Source organism: Belonocnema kinseyi, chromosome 5 (assembly GCF_010883055.1).
Source record: "Belonocnema kinseyi isolate 2016_QV_RU_SX_M_011 chromosome 5, B_treatae_v1, whole genome shotgun sequence".
Lineage (NCBI taxonomy): Eukaryota > Metazoa > Arthropoda > Insecta > Hymenoptera > Cynipidae > Belonocnema > Belonocnema kinseyi.
Genome location: NC_046661.1, coordinates 29000077 through 29020371, shown reverse-complemented (window position 1 = coordinate 29020371; position 20295 = coordinate 29000077). Strand labels below are relative to the sequence as shown.

Genomic DNA, 20295 nt, shown 5'->3' with positions numbered 1-20295 from the left:
ACCTTGCACAGGCAAGTTGATGTAGTATTTACAGACATCTCGAAGGCGTTTGATTGTGTGAGTCATGAAAAGATCATTAGTGATCTGTCAAGACTAGGCTTGCCTGATAAACTTCTTAAATTGTTGCGCTCTTATTTAACCGAAAGGAAAATGGCTGTTATGTATAAAGGGTACACGACATTTCAATTTGAACCTACATCGGGTGTACCTCAGGGCTCGATTCTTGGACCTTTGCTTTTTGTGGTAAACATGAATGGGATTGATAGTTGTATAAAGAACAACATCCTGCTGTATGCAGATGATGCTAAAAATTTTAAGCCTATTGATGACATTCATGATTGCTATGATCTGCAGGCAGACGTAGATAATTTTACTCTTTGGTGTAATAATAACTCCTTGGATGTAAATCACCGGAAATGTAAGATCATGACATTTACCAGAAAAGATGAAGTTATCACTTATGATTATCAAGTCAGTGGAATTATTGTGGAACGAGTCAAGATAATTCGTGATCTAAGTGTGTATTTTACATGTACTCTTAAATTCAACACACATGTAGATATTATGGTTCGGGAAGCCAGTCGAATGTTAAGTTTTATAATTAGAACATGTCGTAAATTTAATTGTGAAGCAGCTATGAGATCTTTATATTATGCACTTATCAGGTCTAAACTGGAGTATTGCTGTGTTGTATGGTAAACTAGGACCGGTTATCTTTCTGACGCTATTGATAAATGTCAAAAACGCTTTTTGAAGTTCTTACATTATAAAAATGACGGGAATTTCCTACCACCGGGCTCAGATTACCGTCAATTGTGTGTAAGATTCAACGAGTGTACCCTTGAGAGCAGAAGAGACATATCCATGGTCTTGTTTTTATTAAAAATGTTATCGGGTGCAATTAATAGTTCTTATCTGATATCTCAGCTTCCACTCGCTGTGCCCCAATATGAAACGAGAGAATTTGAACCTTTTTATGTAACTGGATCGAGATCTCCATATACAACGCCAATAGACTCCATGTGCAAGATGTATAATTCGATGTACCCTACTCAACAAAATTTTGATATATTTAATCAATCTTTGCACTCTTTCTTAAGTAATGTTAACAAGTACATTCAAGAACGATAATTTAGTGCAAATTTTTGAATTATTACCATGAAACTCTTTATATCTCCCAGCTCGTTATAACCAATATCTGTGAAATGTTGATTCGTAAAAGATGCGCTATATACATATATTTTTGATTTATAACATGAATAATATGTTTATAATAGGTATAATAATCTAAATTTGTAAAATCATAATCCTGTAATTGGTCTTCGGACTGTAGGATTTATTAAATAAAAATAAATTGAAATGAAATAATATGATAATACAAAAGATTACTTTTTTTTTGCGGCGAAAAATCGGTTATCATTTTATAGAACTGTTCTCTACAGCTTTGAGAATTCTTCAATATAGACTGTATTCAAGCTAGAATTTTAGATTTTATAGAATTATTTTACGTTTATCGTAACCTGCCTTTTAATGGAGATTAAGTCACCTTGTACTTTAAATTTGATAGAACTTTGTAACACATTCCGTTGAATAGTTCAACGGAATCTGAAACAAAGGCGATTTTAACTTTTATTAAACTACCCATCGTATCCTCTACGATAGGATTAGTTCTATAAAATTTCATGGATATTCTTTTTCCGTGTAGAGCAGGCAACTTCGTTTTCGTAAGTGGATATATTTGAGAAATAATTTCCCATTATATCTGTGCTTGGCTTTTTTGGAATTCGTTTCAAGATTTAAACTTGAAATAATATTTTGAAATTATTGAAATGTAAGCTTTAAATGTTAAAAACTAAGAAATCTTACATTAAAAACTTCCAAATGTAACCATTCTAAATTAAATTTTTTCAAACTTGTAAAAATTTTAATTACATCTTACAGTTTTCAAAAGAACAATCTTTAAGAATCTTCACGGCTGATACTCTAAATTTTACATTTTTAAATATATTTTTTAAATGCTATCAAAACGAGTATAAGGCCTTGAAATTAATTTTTTTTTTTCAAACGTACGTTTCATAATTTAAAATTAGTACCAAGCTCAACTTTTACATGCAATTTACCTTATTCTATCGTTAATCTTGTAATTTTTTTCATTCTCCACGTGCGTTCTTTCCAAATAAGATTTGCCTTTCGTTTTTTATGATTATAACTATTTTTAAGACCAGATGAGCGTTAATTTATACTTTGTATTTACTTTTTCAAATTTTACACTCGACATTTAATTCTGTACAGGCTGAAATTTAAAATATTTTGCACTGTATTGATAAACTAGGGATTTGATATAAAATTGAAGCATCAACATGAAGATCTTCCCACAACTTTCAGACTAAATTATGTATATGTTCTCTTTAGTATGAAGCAGAAGATGATGGCGACTTTTTCTTGGACGCCTTAGCTGATAATGAATTACTGATAAATGACATTACAAATGAAGCTGAAGATATGGAAGTATCGCCGAAAAAGAATCATACTTTCCTACGCGACATGGCAAACAGCGAAAGCTTCAACATTCCAATAAAAAAAAATTGTGAATAGAAGTTTAGGTGTGGGAACATTAAATATCCATTGTTGAAGGCAGTGCCAAAAGAAAGAAATGCTGACGATACCATAAAGCATATGATGAAAGCAACGTCAAGTAAAAAAACCTTTTTTGAGAGTAAAAAATCCGTCTCCTTTAATAAATTTAATGTTTTTTAATTTCATTCTCGGTTGTGTGCCTGAGAGCATGCATTGTGCTACCGGACTAGCAAAACAGTTTGCAACGATGTTGTTTGGTAATAAAAAAAAGCTGCATTACTTCCTAAACAAAAATTACTTGAAATTGATGCACCTTTAGAGAATATTAAAGCACCTCATCAGATTGTGAGACTAACTCGCTTATTATCTGAAAAAGAATTTTGGAAAGCAAGGGAATGGGAGAATTGGATTTTATTCTATAGCCTACCAATTCTTCAAAAATGTTTACCACCAGAGTTGTCAATACATTGGGCTTTATTTGTGGGAGCAATGTACATACTACTAAAGGGAAATATTCAAACTAGGGAAGTTGATCTGGCTGACTGATTCTTGCATGAGTTCGTTGCACGTACTGAAATATTGTACTCTAAAGTAGCCATGACATATAACGTGCATTCGCTTCTACATTTGGCCAGAAGTGTGTATGATTGGGGGCCTCTTTGGAGTCACAATGCATTTGCTTTCGAATCCGGAAATGGAGATTTACTAAAAGTTGTTCATGCTGCAAATCGTGTTCATAATCAAATATGTCGTCGCACTAGTTTGAAGTATAGCATGTTACTTTTAAAATAACAAGTGGATCCTTGTTTAAGTGTGAGAAGATTTCTTATAGAAACTGGTATAACCATGGTTCAAAAAACTTTGAAATTTTCCGAGCATAGATATTTTGGTTCAACATCAAACGTCAGTCAGTTCTGGGTGGAAAAATTGCAACTCTCATCTGAAAAAGCACTTTCATATGAGAAATTAGTTAAAGATAGATGCTTATATATGTCTTCAATAAAGAATAAGAAACGTTCCGACAATACCTTTGCCCAGTTACGTGATGGTAGATATGCCAAGCTTAATTATTTTATTATCGACTCTGATTCTAAGTACGCAATAATTGAACACGTTCACACAATTGATTTCTTCCAAGAGAAATGTTGTATGTTGCGAAAAACTGTAATAGTAGATAAAGAAGAATCAGCTGTATTGACTAATGATGCTTTAAAAATATGTGTGCATATGAAGCTAAGTGAAAATGAATATTTGTGTTCTGTCCGAACTTGCACTTTCATTAAAAAAACTATCTTTTAGACTAAACAAACTTTTTGAAAGAAAATGTGAAATATAAACTATTTATTCTGGAATGAAACCAGTCCCAATCGAACTATGTTTCAGGCAATGATAATCTAGTTATAATAACCATCTCTTTATACAATTTTTTTAATTCGCCTGAGCACCAAAGTAAAAATTGTTATTTTTCTCAAAGACAAAGTAATGTAGCCGCTGATATATTTTTGAAAGTCTGTAGCTGAAAATTGAAAATGCAGTGATATCAATGTACGACGTTTGATAGGCAACGCAAAATATTTTCCACTAATATTTTAAAGTCAAATGATAACTCAAATTATATGATATAATATAATTATATTATAAATATCATATTAACTGTAAATGGTTAAAGAGTTCAGGGATCGAAGGAAGAAACTCGAATTGGAAGTTGGCGAACTTTTTTTGGTGAATCGGCTGAGCCGATTATTTAGGTTGGGTTAAATATGTTTGGGGGGGGGGGGCTTCTCCAGAAAATCTTCTTTATTTCTTTATTTAAATTTTAGAAACATAAAGAAAAGAAAAAGTTCATTCCTAAAAATGTTATTTTGAAATTTTTTGCCAGGGATGTAAGATTACATTGAAGAGAAAAATATAATTTGCATACAGTAGAAGTCCGATATCTTGCCGTCCGATAAGTGTACACTCCCCTTAAATCGTCATCACACGTACGGCATGCACACTAATTATGGTTCTCCCACTACGTGTGCTAATTTGATCTAAACCTCACATATTTCGACCCCCAGAGATTTCAAGTTAGAACCTGCCTGATTTGAAATGAATTCGGTCATTTTAACTTATAGTTCGCATTTTCAAATATACAGGGTGATTTTCTTTTACCTGAAGTTTAAAAAAAATTTAATTTAGCAGTGCGGGTTGTAAACGTCAAACCAGTACAATTTTCATTATGAATCGCTACACACCGCGAAAGCGACCAAAAATTGTGAAATTTTATTTTCAAAATCAGTCTTCGGTTTTTCTGACGCAACGTGCATATAGGGCTAAATATCGCACTAAAAATGTGCCCAATCCGAAGACGATTCGCCGTTTAGTGGAAAAATTCAACGAAAGTGGTTCAGTGACAATATCAAAACGGAATATTAAGAAGCGTCCACGTCGGAGTAATGAGGTTTTGAAGCTGTACGAACCGATGTTGCTGAGCATCCAAACATTTCATATCGGCGCCGTGCTCAGCAGCTCGGAATGCATCCGTCGACTTTATGGAAGATTTTGAAGGTTGATTTGCATGTTTAGCCATATAAAATGCAAATGGTACAACGCCGGATACATTTCGAACTGCTGAGAGCGGCGCCAAAATGAGATGTTTGGATGCTCAGCATCATCAGCTTGTACATCTTCAATAACCTCATTACTCCGACGTGGTCGCTTCTTAATCTTCGGTGTTTATATTGTCACTAAACCACTTTCGTTGAATTTTTCCACTAAACGCGAATCGTCTTCGGATTGGGCACCTTTTTAGTGCGACATTTAGCCCTATATGTACGTTGCGTCAGAACAACCAAGGACTGATTTTGACAATAAAATTTGAAATTTTAGGCTCGCTCTCGCGATGTGTAGCAGTTCATGGTGAAAATTGTACTGGTTTGACATTTCCAACCCGCGCTGCTACAATGGCGGCAGGTGGCGCGCAATTTTTAAATTAAAAAAAAGCTTCGGGTACAACAAAATAGTTAATTGTAAACTTGATTTCCATAATAATATCAGAACTCATCCAACTCTGCGTGAAATAAGCTCAAAATACCACGACAATTTAATTACAACGTAAATTCAAAAACTTTCAAATATATGTATAAGTTATTCACTTCTTTGTAACATTTCTTGAAAACATCGAAATAAGACGTTTTTTTGATATAATTTATGTTGAGATTAAATTGTCATATTGCTTTAAAAATAAGGATATTACTTTCATGCTGAATTAGGTTCGTTTTCTTTCTATTAAGGGCCTATGACACTTAACGGATTTCTACCTTAACGAAGTTTTCTAGGACCGTACCAATACCATACGAAATGAGATACCGAGTTGAAAGTTTGAAGAAAATTCACTAAGGAACGTACATGTGCTATTGCATTTTCACAATACAAATAAATTTTGAAAAATTTTTGTTTCAATAAGAAAATTTATTAATGCATAAACTTTCATTAGTCCCTTTTTTAATTTTCTCAAACTTTCCGTAAAAATCGGGTGTTACATGTCCTTACGAGAGAATTTAAGTAATGTATGCGACGATTTCTACAGTCTTGTTTCTCTTGAATAAAAAATAAGGTAAACATAAATATACCTACCTGGAGTTACTCAATAAACGTGATTCTCTTATATACATCTGTTATAAATGATATTATTTTCTACCTATTAATTTCAGCCATTTTATCTTTTGCTCATCATGAAATTCAATATCATCGTGGAAATGGCCTTTGAGTTTGCATAAATTTAATATTTACATTAACTAAATTTGGTTAATAAAAAAAATCTGCAAATCGTAAGCGACATCGTATACGACCTCGTAAGCGACATCGTATACGTCATCGTATACTATCCCAAATTAAGACTTCGTATACGACGTCATATACGAGATCGTATCTCATTTCGCATGCGACGTCGTATACGTCATCGTAAACATCGTCGTATACGATATCGTATTTTATAATAGGGCAATGCCTGTATTCAACTAAGCTACTTTTCTAACTCAAGGAAAATAGCTCACATATTATTTTTCCAGAAAAAGGCAAGGATCCATATGATCCTACCAGCTACAGGCCCATTAGTCTTCTTCATAAAATGAGCAAAATCTTTGAAAAAATAATACTCACTTGCGTAAACTATCACCTCGAGGAAAACAGCATCCTTAAATCACAATAATACGGTTTTAGAAAAGGTCACTCTACACAGCACATGATGCTCAAACTTACCGAAACCATTAGCTTAAATTTCAATCGAAGAAAACACACTGGTGCTGTCTTCCTCGATGTAGAAAAAGCTTTTGACAGTATCTGGCATGTGGGACTGCTCAGAAAATTAATAAATTACAATTTCCCAAGAGGACACATCCTCTTTATAAGGTCTTATCTTTCTAACAAAAAATTCGTAGTCAAAATAGGCCAGACACTTTCAAAAGAGAAACCTATCCAAGCGGGTGTGCCCCAAGGCAGCATCTTAGGTCCAGTATTCTTTATTATCTTCATAAACAACATCCCTGAGGTCCCCGAAGTTACAATTGGATTATATGCAGACGACATCGCACTATTCACTTCCTTTTGGTCAGTTCCGAAAATCTTAAAACTACTTAACAAAGTTCTTGAAATCATTGCGGCATGGGCTAAGCTTTGGAGAATAAAAATTAATATATCAAAGTCAGAATCAATTCTTTTCTCAGTCAGAAACCCTGTCAAAATAGATCCACCAAAAATGTTTAATGAACCAATAGAATGGAAAAGTTCCGTAAAATATCTAGGGGGTAAACTTCATAAACGTCTTAATTGGAAGCAGCACATCCATGAAACTAAATGGACAGCTCTCGGGGTTATCTCGCGTTTATGCCCTATTATTAATAGACACTCGAGTCTTAAACCTGAATATGGAATCCTAGTTTACAAAATATTTATCCGACCAATCATAACCTACGCCTGTACAATTTGGGGTGGTGCGTAAAAAAGTAACATCAATCAAATCCAGATTGTACAAAATAAATTTCTCAGACGCATCACAAAAACCCCCAGATATACAAAAAACTCTGTCCTTCACAGGGAATTTCAATTACCTTATATTTCAGAACATATCAAAGAAACCGCCACTAAATTCTATGAATCAGCATCATTATCACCTTATAAAAATATCTCTTCTCTCGGGAAATATGATTTTGATCCGCTTCGCAAGCACGCGATGCCAAAAGACTTCCTCATGAAATGAGTCTAACAACGAATTTCATTTTTCGACCACTCTACTTCTTCCCACTCTTCTTCTTTACTTTTCTCTCATAAAATAAATTATCAGATTTCGTGGGTTTTTCCAGCTTGCGGGCTTTTTCCCCACTTATAATAAACGTCACTTTTAATTCATGTTATGTCAAATTTCTCTCAGATTGTGTAACAGTGCCCAAACGGGTAACGCACAACAACTTCTTCCAGTCTGATCATTCTTCGTGGAGATCATTATTCGCGAGTGCGCGACTTGGCGCGGCTTTGCCACGCCAGCCGCTCACTCTCATACATTGGATCTCACGAGAGGGGGCGATGGTTGGCGCCCCCCTCATCCCCACCCCTTTTTTTCACCCAGGCAACCAGGCGCAAGTAAAAAAAACAACTGATGAGGCGGCACCCTAGACCGCCCGACCTTTCTGGCATCTTGGATCGAGTTCTGGCAGCTTTGGCAAGTTGTTTCCCCTTCCATTCGCGCCAATGCATCAAGTATGGTAGGGAGCGTCGGGTCACTCCAAATCGAACGTATTTGAGCATCGAATTGGCGGGACCATGCTTTGCTGGATCATGCTTACCTGGCGTAGAGACTACCGTCATCAACAAGGCGGTTCCTCCAGGACGAGGCTCTTCCATTGAACTACGGTCGAGAGCTGAACCTTGCGAATATCCCTAATGTGGATATTTCGGACGTATAATTTTTGGTAGTCGGGACTGCGTATGCGCTGTCTCGAATCAAAATATATCCATGGGGATATCAAAACGTATTAGATACATAGCAGTTTTAGAATTGTTATATAACTGTTATAGAATTGTCCTACATTTTTTACAACGCAGCGTACCAAAGTTCTACAATTGTTCTAGAAATATTACAGATCGGTTGCTACAGCGTTCTAGATCTGTTACAGATTTTTTATGCAACATCTGTAATTGAGTTCTAGAATTGTTCCAAAAATGTTACAGATCGGTTTTCACAGCGTTCTAGATCTGTTACAGAATTGCTACATAACACTGGTAACCGAGTTCTAGAATTTTTATAGAAATCTTACAGATTGTATGTCACAGCGTTCTATAACTGTTACAGAATTGTTCTAGCATATGGGGAATGACATAGTTACTCGCGTTTTCGTAACCTGTTACTAGCCTGTTCTACAACACATTCTTTTGTGTTCTAGAACAGTTACAAATCTGTTCTATAACCAGGTTTGCTGGGGAACTACACGCGAAGTATATATTTCGAAGTATAATACCCAAGTTGAACACGGCTAATATCGCATTATTCGTAAATCGTTCATTTCACTTATTTAAATTTTTTAAATGTTTATTAATGATCGTTGTTTTATTATGCTCCAATAATTTTTTGAACGATGGGCTCGAAACTGTTGAGGCATTAGTAAATCGTAATTGAATAGCAACCATAACTCTAAATGAAGTAATTAAAAAGCAACGAAAAATGTCAACGAAATTTATAAAATGTCAACCGAACGAAGATTCAAACAAATGATTGATTTTTAAAATAAATTTAATTATATTTGAACAAAAGTAATTATTTTCCAACTGAAATTGAATTTACGAAAAAAATCATAGAATTTTCAATAAAAACTTTAAGAATTTTCAACTAAATTAATTCATTGTCAATGAAATTATTGAATATTCAACAAAATTGATGCTTTTCCAAAATAATTATACGATTTTTCATACATAATCATCAGATAAATTAAAATCCTGGAGATCGACGAAACAAACTGGTTATTGAAATAAAAATTTCGAATTTCCATATCTTACGAAAGTCTCTATTGGTTACAGCGAATCACAATGTTCCTTACATATTGTATTCTGAAAGTCTTGATTGTTTACAATTAATCACAATGTTCCTAACATATAATTATCTATTAATGATCAAATATAAACTTCATTTTTTCCATAAGCAATCAATTATAAATATTTCAAGTTTATAAATAGAGAGTCCTGAGTCAGAATGCTATCTTCCACAATATCAATTGTATTCCTATCTGCGACCCTCAACCCGCCACCAGCTATAGCTAAAAAAGGAAAAGAAAAATTATTGAAATTTCGAACTTGATAAAACATATTTATTATTATTTAGATTGAATAAGCGCAATGGGGTATGCACTTCCTTGAAGGAACTATATGAAACATAATTATTGATTAACTCATATAGGTTTATCATTCTAAATAAAAACATAAGCTGAAAAAGGTATATTTGAAGGGGAAAAAAATTAAAGTCATAAAAATATCCATTTTTAGCAATAATAATATTTGCAGATCAAAATTATACACAGTTTAAGACATTAAAAATCCCCTAATATTATGTGATCTTAATGAATCAGTGCTCATTTTGTTCGCTACTCAGTTATCGAAACTTTCCTCACTGGAAAAATTAGAAAAGTTAATTTGTGTGAGTTCCTGTTATTTGTTTAACAAACATACAATGGAAAAACGTCTGTAGCTTTTATACAGATTAACGTTTACCATTTTTTGGTGTGAAAATTTTCGATAATTGTATAATGAAAAAAATGGGTTTTTATTCATTAAAATCCGATAATATCTAGGCACTTCTCGTATTTTAAACTGCGCAAAGCATTGACCTGCAAATTTTTTTGGTAAAAGTTCAGTTTTTTACGATTTTGATTTTTTTCTTTGTTAAACGTATCTTTTTTCGGAAACGAATCCTTTGATGGAAACAGACAATACTATATGAAGATAAGCTGGAAAAAGGTATATTTCATGAGGAAAAAATTGAAGTCACAAAAAATCAAAATTTTTAGCAATAATAATCTATACAGGTCGAAATTATACACAGTTTAAGACATGAAAAATTCACTTGTATTATGTGATCTTAATGAATCAGGGCTCATTTTGTTTACTACTTAGTTATCTAAAACTTCCTCACTGAAAAATTGTAAAAGTTAATTTTTGTGATTTACTGTTATTTATTTACAAAAGTACGTGAAAAAATGTCTATAGCTTTCATACAGATTAACTTGTACCATTTTTTGGCTGTGAACATTTTTGATAATTGCATAATGAAGAAAATGAGTCCTTATTCTTTAAAATCCGATAATATCTAGAGATTTCCCGTAGTTTAAACTGCATACAACTTTTGAACTACACGCAGATTTTTGATAAAAGTTATGTTTTTTTGCAATTTCATTGTTTTTTTTACTGAAAAACACTGCAAAACATATGTTTTTCTTGGAATCTATAATTTATTTAACGACGCCAATACCTCCTGAGAAACGCAACCGCATTATAATCAGTTTTTAACAATACAGCTTGAAAATTTTAGAAATTATTACATAAAATAGAAATAAATCTATTTAAATTTCGTTCACCTCTCTGTTCAAGTGATATTGAGATAAAAGCATGTAGTCAAAAACTAAGTAGCTTTAGCCATGTTTGAATTTATTTTCACTCAGAAAGTAATGACTTCACGTCTACAAACCCATTGCTCTTCATGTATCCAAGAATTTCTGAACCCAAAAAAAATTTTTTTTTGTTTAATTTAATTTATAGGCGGAAAAACTATTTATACTTTATATACAGTGTGAAGTATTATCTTTAATATACATTCGCTTTATAAAAAAATGTATAAAACAAATGGATATTACGTATAATACTTCACACTAGTATATAAACTATATATAATATTTCCGCCTGGGTTTTTTTCCTGGCAGAGCATATATATGTTTTTTAGCTTATTGTTAAATATATAATCTACTAAGAATATACTAACCAATGTGTCCATCCACAATCATGACCTCGTCGAAGGGGATACTTTTGAATTTTATACCTGGATTAGCTATCGTACTTTTATATTCGCTGTGATAGTTTATTGTGCTGTGTGGTTGCACATGGTATTCCAGTAAAGCGATCCTCTCATTCAGGTTTCTGAAGGCTGAATTGGGTAGTTTGATAAAGCCTGCAGTTATTTCCACAATCTGAAACATGAAAAGAAAGCACATGAAAAATGCACAAATAATTTTCTATAATATCATAAAATTTCCAACCTGTTTAAATGTTCGATTCTCTACAAATTTGTGAAATAATAAAAAAAGGTTTTACAGCATTCAGTCTTATAAGTGACTCATATTTGGTAGCTAAAAATGTCTCTCAAATTAGTACACGCATTCGAGAGTTGGACGCATTGTTCAAAACAAACTTGAACACATGTCCTTGTGCAGTTTTCAATGTCCTCATACCGTCGACTATATCGCCGTAACCCTTGAGATCCCTAGGAAAAAATGGGATAAAACTAATATTGAGAAGTTTAGTGCGGTGAATAGGAAACTACTTCAAAAATCCGAAAAATACGATAAATATTAGAAAAATTCAAAAGTGATCGAACACGTGCGTATACAGATTTTTAAGTGAGACCAGTCGATAAAAATATAATAGATTATAATATAAAAAGAATACTTACGTTCCCTTATCTTCATTATTAAAGGCTTGGATTTCTTCATCAGAGGTAAATTCAAATAATGCCATCGTAGTTTTTGGATTTCTGAAGTCTCCTTTTTACAATACTGACGACGACCTTGCACGACTCACGTTCTAAAGCAGAAAGAAAAGAGTAGGAGACCGACGCGACGTGACTGCAGCAATTAGTGCTTGATAGCCATAAATTACATGGTATTGTGAGAGTATAATTAAATACAGGCCCAAAATGCAAAACAGAAAGAAACAGCCAATGGCAAAACAACTTCAAGAAGACATATATCTGAAGGTGTTCTATAATTGGCAGTTGAAATCTGTAAATAATTGGAATTTGTGAACAAAAATTGGTCTGCGCAAACTCGAGAATACTCACGACTTGGTGCCTCTCTGGTTAGTACGCGACTTCATTTGTAACCACTGTTTACGCATGAAGTGAACGCAAAGGTAACGCTATGAAGTTGACAGAAATGCATGTTGTTTTTATAATAAAAAAATAAAAAAATAAAAAATAAAGCAACAACCACGCATCCTATAAAAAAGTAAATAATAACAGATTTGTAGACCTTTCTTGGGTGCACAATTTGTATCTACTCATCTTTTGTCGCATCTTGCATAGTTTAACCGAAAAATGGAATTTTTGAGTTTTCAATCCAATACATTTTTTTAACAGTTATCCTGCTTATAGGCAGATACACATACTCACAGACAGACATACAGGCACACGCATTCATAAAAACCTACTTTTCGGATTCAGAGGGCCTCAAAACATAGAAACTTGAAAAAAACTATGTTGGCGGGGGGTCAAATTTTACGCAAATTTAATGCCTTCTCTGAAGATATCTCGATAACGATTAATCGCAAGGAGATTTAAAAAAAGTCAGTAAAATATTAGGAATCTAATGAACACGACCACACATGAAATAATGAGAAATTCTCATTTTTAATATTGCATAATTTAGTGCTAATTTAGTGCTAATTTTGTGTTAATTTTGTGCTAATTTTGGACCACATTAAAAAATTTCGTGCTTTTTAATTTTTTGGAAAAAAACTACTGGTTTCCTTTGACCGAACTTTAAGCTAGCATGGCCAGACATGAAATAAGGCGAATTTCTCATTTTTTAATATTGCATACTTTAGTACTAATTTTGTACCACATTTAAAAATTTTGTGCTTTTTAATTTTTTGGAAAAAACTACTGATTTCCTTTTGCCGAACGTTAAGCTAGCACGGCCACACATGAAATAATAGCAAATTTTCATTTTTTAATATTGCATAATTTAGTGCTAATTTTGTGCTAATTGTGTACCACATTCAAAAATTTTGTGCTTTCTAATTTTTTGGAAAAAAGACTGGTTTCCTTTGGCCGAACGTTAAGCTAGCACGGCCACACATGAAATAATGTGAAATTCTCATTTTTTAATATTGCATAATTTAGTGCAAATTTTGTGATAATTTTGGACCACATTTAAAAATTTCGTGCTTTTTAATTTTTAGGAAAAAGCTACTGGTTTCCTTTGACCGAACTTTAAGCTAGCATGGCCAGACATGAAATAATGCGAAATTCTCATTTTTTAATATTGCATAATTTAGTGCTCATTTTGTGCTCATTTTGCACCACATTAAAAAATTTCGTGCTTTTTAATTTTTTGGAAAAAACTACTGGTTTTCTTTGGTCGAACGATAAGTTAGAATGAATACACCGCTAGGTAAATCCTTTTTAGTGTATAAATTGTTAGAAATAGTTATAAATTTGTAATATCTATCTATATTAAAATTAATATCTGAACTATTAAAACGCTATTAGGAACGTGTTTATTATATTTAATACATAATGGACCTTATACAGTTTTTCAAACTTCAGTGCTTCGAAAAATTCATTGTTTTTTAGATGAACAATAACGCAGGATCTAATTCATGCAGAAATTTCCGTCCAATTAAAATTTTGAAGGAAAAATAATTACAATTTGCTAAGTTTTTGGAAACTAAAGAAGGCAGGTTATTTTGACCCACGCCAGTACAAAAGAACACTTAAATTCAGGTTAATGGAAGAATAAATAAACTGTCGTTCTAACAGATCCTAGCTGCAAAATGATGTCATAAAACCCTTAGAAATAGGGGCAGTATCCATTTCATCGCGGTGTACCTGCTCGTCTTACCCTCTCCACTCGACTTCTCCTCACGTCCCTGACTGAGCGAGATTGCTATGCCGGGCTTTGCCAGCGGGGGACCCCCTTTGTCCTAATGAGGCAGAAAATGCCATGCATAAGAATGTTATAGTTTTGCAATGAGCAAATTCAAAATATCTCATATTCGGAATCTGTGTTTTTTTGCGTCTTTATATTTTCGTACATTCTTATGTAAACCTTTTACAATTAGAGACTCAAAACATTCACCAATGTAATTTTGTGATTGTGAATTCTCTTTCGTTAAAAGAGCTTAGCTCGAGAGTTTGAGCGCACCTGCGGCACGTGACTGATGGCAATCGCACTCCGAGATCGGTCTTTGCATTTCTCCAGCATTTGTGGCACACCTTTTAAAATCAAAGGTCAACGGACTGACAACTGTAATTTTGTGATTTTGAAATCTTTTTTGTTAAAGCTCTTTCGGCTTTAACGAACACATTCTCATCACGTATCTCGTGCTTCGCACTCGATTTTGTCCAAAATGTCAACTTTTCTACATTATACAAAACACTTTTATATCAAATATGATACATTTTTATGTAACTCTGCCTGGGATTGCTTATTCAAAAATTATAAAATAAATAGAATATTGTATTCATCATGATTATTTTTATATTTTGCTTTAAATTGTATTCTAAGCTGCGCTGAAACATGTATCATTTCAATAAATGTTTATCATTACAATTCATAATATGCATACAAATTAAACCATACTAATTCTTCTTTCCTTGTTTTTATAATTTTTTTAGTTGTAATCTTGTCTTTTACGATTAAATAAAAACTACTGCTGATCTGTATAGGGTCTAATACGTGAACATATATAGGATCCTATATAGGATCCTATGTCCTCTTTCGTCTTTTCTGTTCTTTTTCAAAAAATTTAATTTTTTTATTTTGAATGTTATTTTTTACGTCTATAGCAAAAACTACGTGTCCTATAAAAAATTATAGCTCTTTTTTGGATCAATAAGTCTTGTCTCATTTTTTTCGTAGTTTATGTCACTAGTCCAAAACATTTTGATTTGTTTATTTTTAATGTTTTTAACGACTAAAAATAAAATCTGCGCCTCCTATCGTAAAGTGATTCATTATAAATTTGTAGGTCTTTCGGGTGCTCGCAATTTTAGCTAATTCATTTTTTTCGTATCTTGCATAGTTTGTCCAAAAAATGGACTTTGGGATTTTTCATTATTTTTAGCACTATCAAATTTGGAATTTTCAAGTTTTCAACCAAATTAAAAATGTTATCATAATCTTGTAGGGCTTTCAAAAAGCCACGTTTTTATTTTACGGTCTTTTTTTATATCATGCGTTTTTTGGCTTAAAATGCTCATTTCAGTTTTTTTTGTATTTTGAAAATGTTCTAACTTTGATCATTTTCTTTTTGCAGAAAAAAGTGACAGGGATAAATTGTTTGAGTTTCTGAGTACTATGAATAATCGTATATGGAATTTTTAAATGTGGATAAATGTGATTTCAAAATTTGTTGATAGGATCAAAGTATAAATGTTAAAGTTTTCGATCAAATTAAAAAAGTTGTTATGATCATCTTCTAGGTCTTTTATGAATCAACTATTTTTATATCATGCGTTGTTTGACTTAAAATGTTTATTTTATTTTGTTTCTTTGGATTTTGAAAATGCTCTACCTCTGATAATTTTCTTTTTACAGAAAAAAGTCGTAGAGATAAATTTTTTGAATTTCTAAGTACTATGAATAATCGTACATAGAATTTTTAAATCTTGAAAAAATGTTGTTTTAAACATTTTTAGTGCGATCTAATTTTGAATATTTAAATTTTCGACCAAATTAAAAAAGTTTTTGTAATCATCTTGTAGGGCTTTCCGAAATAAACGTTTTTCTTTTGCAGACTTTTTTTCATATCATGCGTTGTTTGGCTTCAAATATTCATTTTAGTTTGTTTTTTTGGATTTTGAAAATGTTCTAACTCGGATATTTTTTTTTTTCATAGAAAAAAGTCATTAGGATAAATTGTTTGAGTTTCTGAGTACTATGAATAACCGTTTATAGAATTTTAAGAACTTGAAAAAATGTGGTTTCAAACATTTTGAAAACATGCTCACTTTTTGAATTTTGATCCAAAATAGCTGGTTTACGAACTTTTTCTTTCTTTTTTAGGTCTTAAAAAAGTGTGCCAAAGCAGAATCCAATCTGATAAATTTTTCGAAAGTTATCGTGCCTACAGAATAAAGACTACATACTACAGACAGACAAACACCTTCGTAAAAATCGTTTTTCTGACTCAGTGGGTCTCAAAACGTGGAGATTTGATGAATACCGACAAAGTGAAATTTTACATAAAATCAATACCTTCTCATTAGGATGAAAATGTAAAAAATGTAATTGATTTTCTTAATGGGGCGTTTTTGTTAATAAGAATAGTTATAAACAATGAGGATCAGGTATCGAAAATGCCACGCAAGATCATCATGTTGTTTACGTTAAAATTAACGATACTAAAAAGGCAATCGCTAATAATTTGAAAATTGTGGCATGTACGGGAGCGTACAATTATAAACAATGCATTGTTTGTAAGGCCGTGAATAAATAAATGGTTCATCACGAGAAAATATAACAAGAGCGAAAAGTTTTTATTTTCTCTGATAGATTAATAAAAATAAAAGTTTCATTAATTATTTTTATCAAGTGTAATTATTTATATAAATTGTTATAAACTATTCGGTAATTTAGATTATAAACAATAAATTATTCTATTAATGGTAGATAAAGGTTTTGTAACAATTTTAAGCAAGATTATGACACTGGTTGGTCTGGATTATTTTTTCTTAATAAATAAAGAGTCTAAACGATTTCCTCCTAAAAATAGCAACTTTTTAACAACAATTTATGGACAGACCTTTTTTTCGATCGGAAGATTTCTTTGTCCTTTCAAAGAATCTATCTTCGATATAGAGTGTAAAAGTTTTAAATTTTTCTGAGTAAAATAGATTCTGAGGTAACACTGTGCAAATATTGCAGTTTTCCTCAAAAATCATTTGTTTATAACGCTGTACATTGCAAATGGTTTGTCGTACGAAAAAAGTGCAAGACCTAAAAAAAGTTTAAGTTTTGATCAGCCATGTTAAAACTTCAATGAATAATGAAATTTTTAACAAAAAAAAAACAAAACAAAATTTGACCCAGATTTCGAAAACCTACCTAAGATATTAATTATCAGGGGGCTTTTTGATCCTTTGAAAAAATTTCATCTCTGGGACCCAGAATGTATGTGAAAGGGATGGGAGGAGGACTCTCCAATGATTGAAAAAAACTTGTTTTGTAATTTACATTTTTTTTGTAATTTTTATTTTTCAATTATAGATTTATAGTTTTAGTTCAAATTTCAACTTTTCTGCAGAAAAGTCGTCATTCAGGCTTAAAAATTCAACGATTTGAAGACAACTCGTTAGTAGAAAATTCAACTGTTCTGTAAAAAATTGGCTTTTCTAAATTTAAAATTTAAACAATTTTACCCCTTTTTTAAAAATGCATTACATTGCTTTAAGTCGCATCCATTTTGTTAGAAATGGACATTTCTTCCCAGTTTTTTGTTTCAGTTCAAACTACTTTTTTAACTAAAAATATGACTATTTGATTAAAAATATTTGTTGTTGTTGAGATTTCATGTATTCTGTTTGTAAATTAAACAGTTTTGTAAAGAAAATTCATGTATTTAGCCTTTGATATTCAAAAATTTGGTAGAAAATGTAAGTATGTCATAGAAAATGCAACTGCTTTGTAGAAGATTCGTTTCAGGTACTGACCATGATTGAAAGTGCAACTATTTTGTTAAAACAGTATGTATATATTTTGTTAGCACTCATTCTAATTTTTATATTTGACATGGAACAGCTCAATCTATAATATTGGATACAACCCTTTCTCGGTGCACTTCTGGACAGCTCACCAAACGCGCTTATATTTTTATAATTCTCTACGTGAGATATCGAGTGTCAGCATGGATGCTTCCGGCGATATGATTTCCGAAATTGAATAAGGAGATGGAATTAGATCTGGTCCAATTTATTTGTATTTAATTGTAGCCAACAATGAATCTGATCAAATTATTGTTGCACAGATGATCAGCTCCGTTTACCATTCTTCAGCTATTTTAAGTTTCCTGAACGAATGGGTTCGTTTAGGTGCTCCTCACCCAAAAGAGTTTACTTGCGATGGAGCGAAGGCTATTATTATTGTCAGCATAAAAGCATTGACGCAATACTGCACCATTGAAGAATATGTGAATGCTGGTGACCAAGATGACCTTCCTCACTGCTACGTATGAATGGACGTTGCCAATTTCATAAAATTGTACGTAGATTTTTTAGGAAAAGAGACCAACTCTAAAAAAGTCAGGATATTTTTATAAAGCTTCATTTAGTCAACTGATCCTATGCCCGGACACGTAGAAGGCAAAAAAGGTATTAAGAAACACCTTACTCGTAGCATCTTCGGAAACAGACGGTCCTCTTATTGAGAGCTCTGAAGATACTCAATGTGATAAACACAGACAGTTTTTGAAAAGCCTGATGAATCCTAGCAACTTGGAGGAAAATAGAAATTCAGAGGAGCGAAAGTGGCAATCCAGTAGACCAAGCCATGAATCTATTTTCGAGAAAGAGACAGAGAATGTGACCAATGTTTCTCAGAACGTATGGACGGAATGGTTTGAAAACATACACGCAGAAATGGAGGAAGTAAGACAAAAAGTAGCAGGAACGCATAACAACGCGTTTGACTTGCCAGGACTTATCATTCGCCTCAAGCGGGACATAAAGTATTTTCCTTTATTGTCCTGCATCTGGAGAGAAAGATTTACTTATGGTAAAATCCCCGCATCCAGTGCAGCTTGCGAAAGCCAAATAAAGGATGTGAAGAAGGATTTGTTTAGAAATTTATCTAAGATGACATCGGATGATTTTGTACATGCCCTACTATCGTACATAGTTGGTCGGTCAAATTTAATCTAAGCAAAAACGATGCAGATTGAGAGCAGAAGAATTGATACTTCAGATGAAGCAGACTTTAGTGAAAGCAGCGCGATCAATTTTGGTGAGGATAAAATAGAAGGTGCGCAACGAAATTTTTGAAAATTAAAATATTGTAAGCATTTGTCCTACTTAAATGCACTTCTAATTCTCATGTATTTTCAGATGCCATTGCGAAGACTTCAGACGAACATTCTTGTCGGAAATCAGTGGAAACTTGCGAACTAATAAATAGAAAAACCAGTGAATACAAAAACAAAAAATTGCCAAATCTGCGAGTCAGTGTTTACTGAAACAATTAATAAACCGATGGACGATGAACTTCCTGTGTGCGATATATGCTCGAAAATCGAGAGTGCTCCACAAATTCTTTGATCCAGAGGAATATAAGACTGGAGAGGTTTGGTGACCAAGAATTTGAACAATAGAACGAGTAGAACAAAATGTGGAAAGCCAGCCAAGTATTTTAACCGAAACCTAGAAACTTTCGATGCACCTTCTCAAGAACACTTGAAGAAAGTCCATATATTAAAAAATGGAAACAATAAGGAATTGAAGGTGAATGTTTTGTGCAATTTTTTATTCGGTAATGCTTCTTGAAAATCGTGCAATTTAAGTTTTAATGTGAATGAAAGAACTAGCTACTTTAATGTGTTTAAATAATTAATTAAATATTATTATTGAATAACAATATTTACTAACTTAAATACTTTACAAACTAATAATTACGAGGGTAGTTCAATAAGTCCTTAGAATGAAGTATAAAAACAATTTTTTTTGGGTAATTTTTTTTTTATTTTTCAACATAATCTCCTTGGAGCTCT

The 20295-nt window shown here is 32.4% G+C and overlaps 1 long non-coding RNA gene and 1 further gene across 1 annotated transcript; one reads left to right on the top strand and one right to left on the bottom strand.

Moving 5' to 3' along the window:
* Nucleotides 1-8391: 8391 nt before the first annotated feature.
* On the top strand, nucleotides 8392-8556 carry LOC117174034.
* Nucleotides 8557-9641: 1085 nt separating this feature from the next.
* On the bottom strand, nucleotides 9642-12383 carry LOC117173312. Its single transcript, XR_004467156.1, has 3 exons — nucleotides 12266-12383; nucleotides 11579-11783; nucleotides 9642-9863 (listed from the first exon to the last, which is right to left on the bottom strand). It is a non-coding gene; the product is annotated as an uncharacterized LOC117173312 (long non-coding RNA).
* Nucleotides 12384-20295: the final 7912 nt, after the last annotated feature.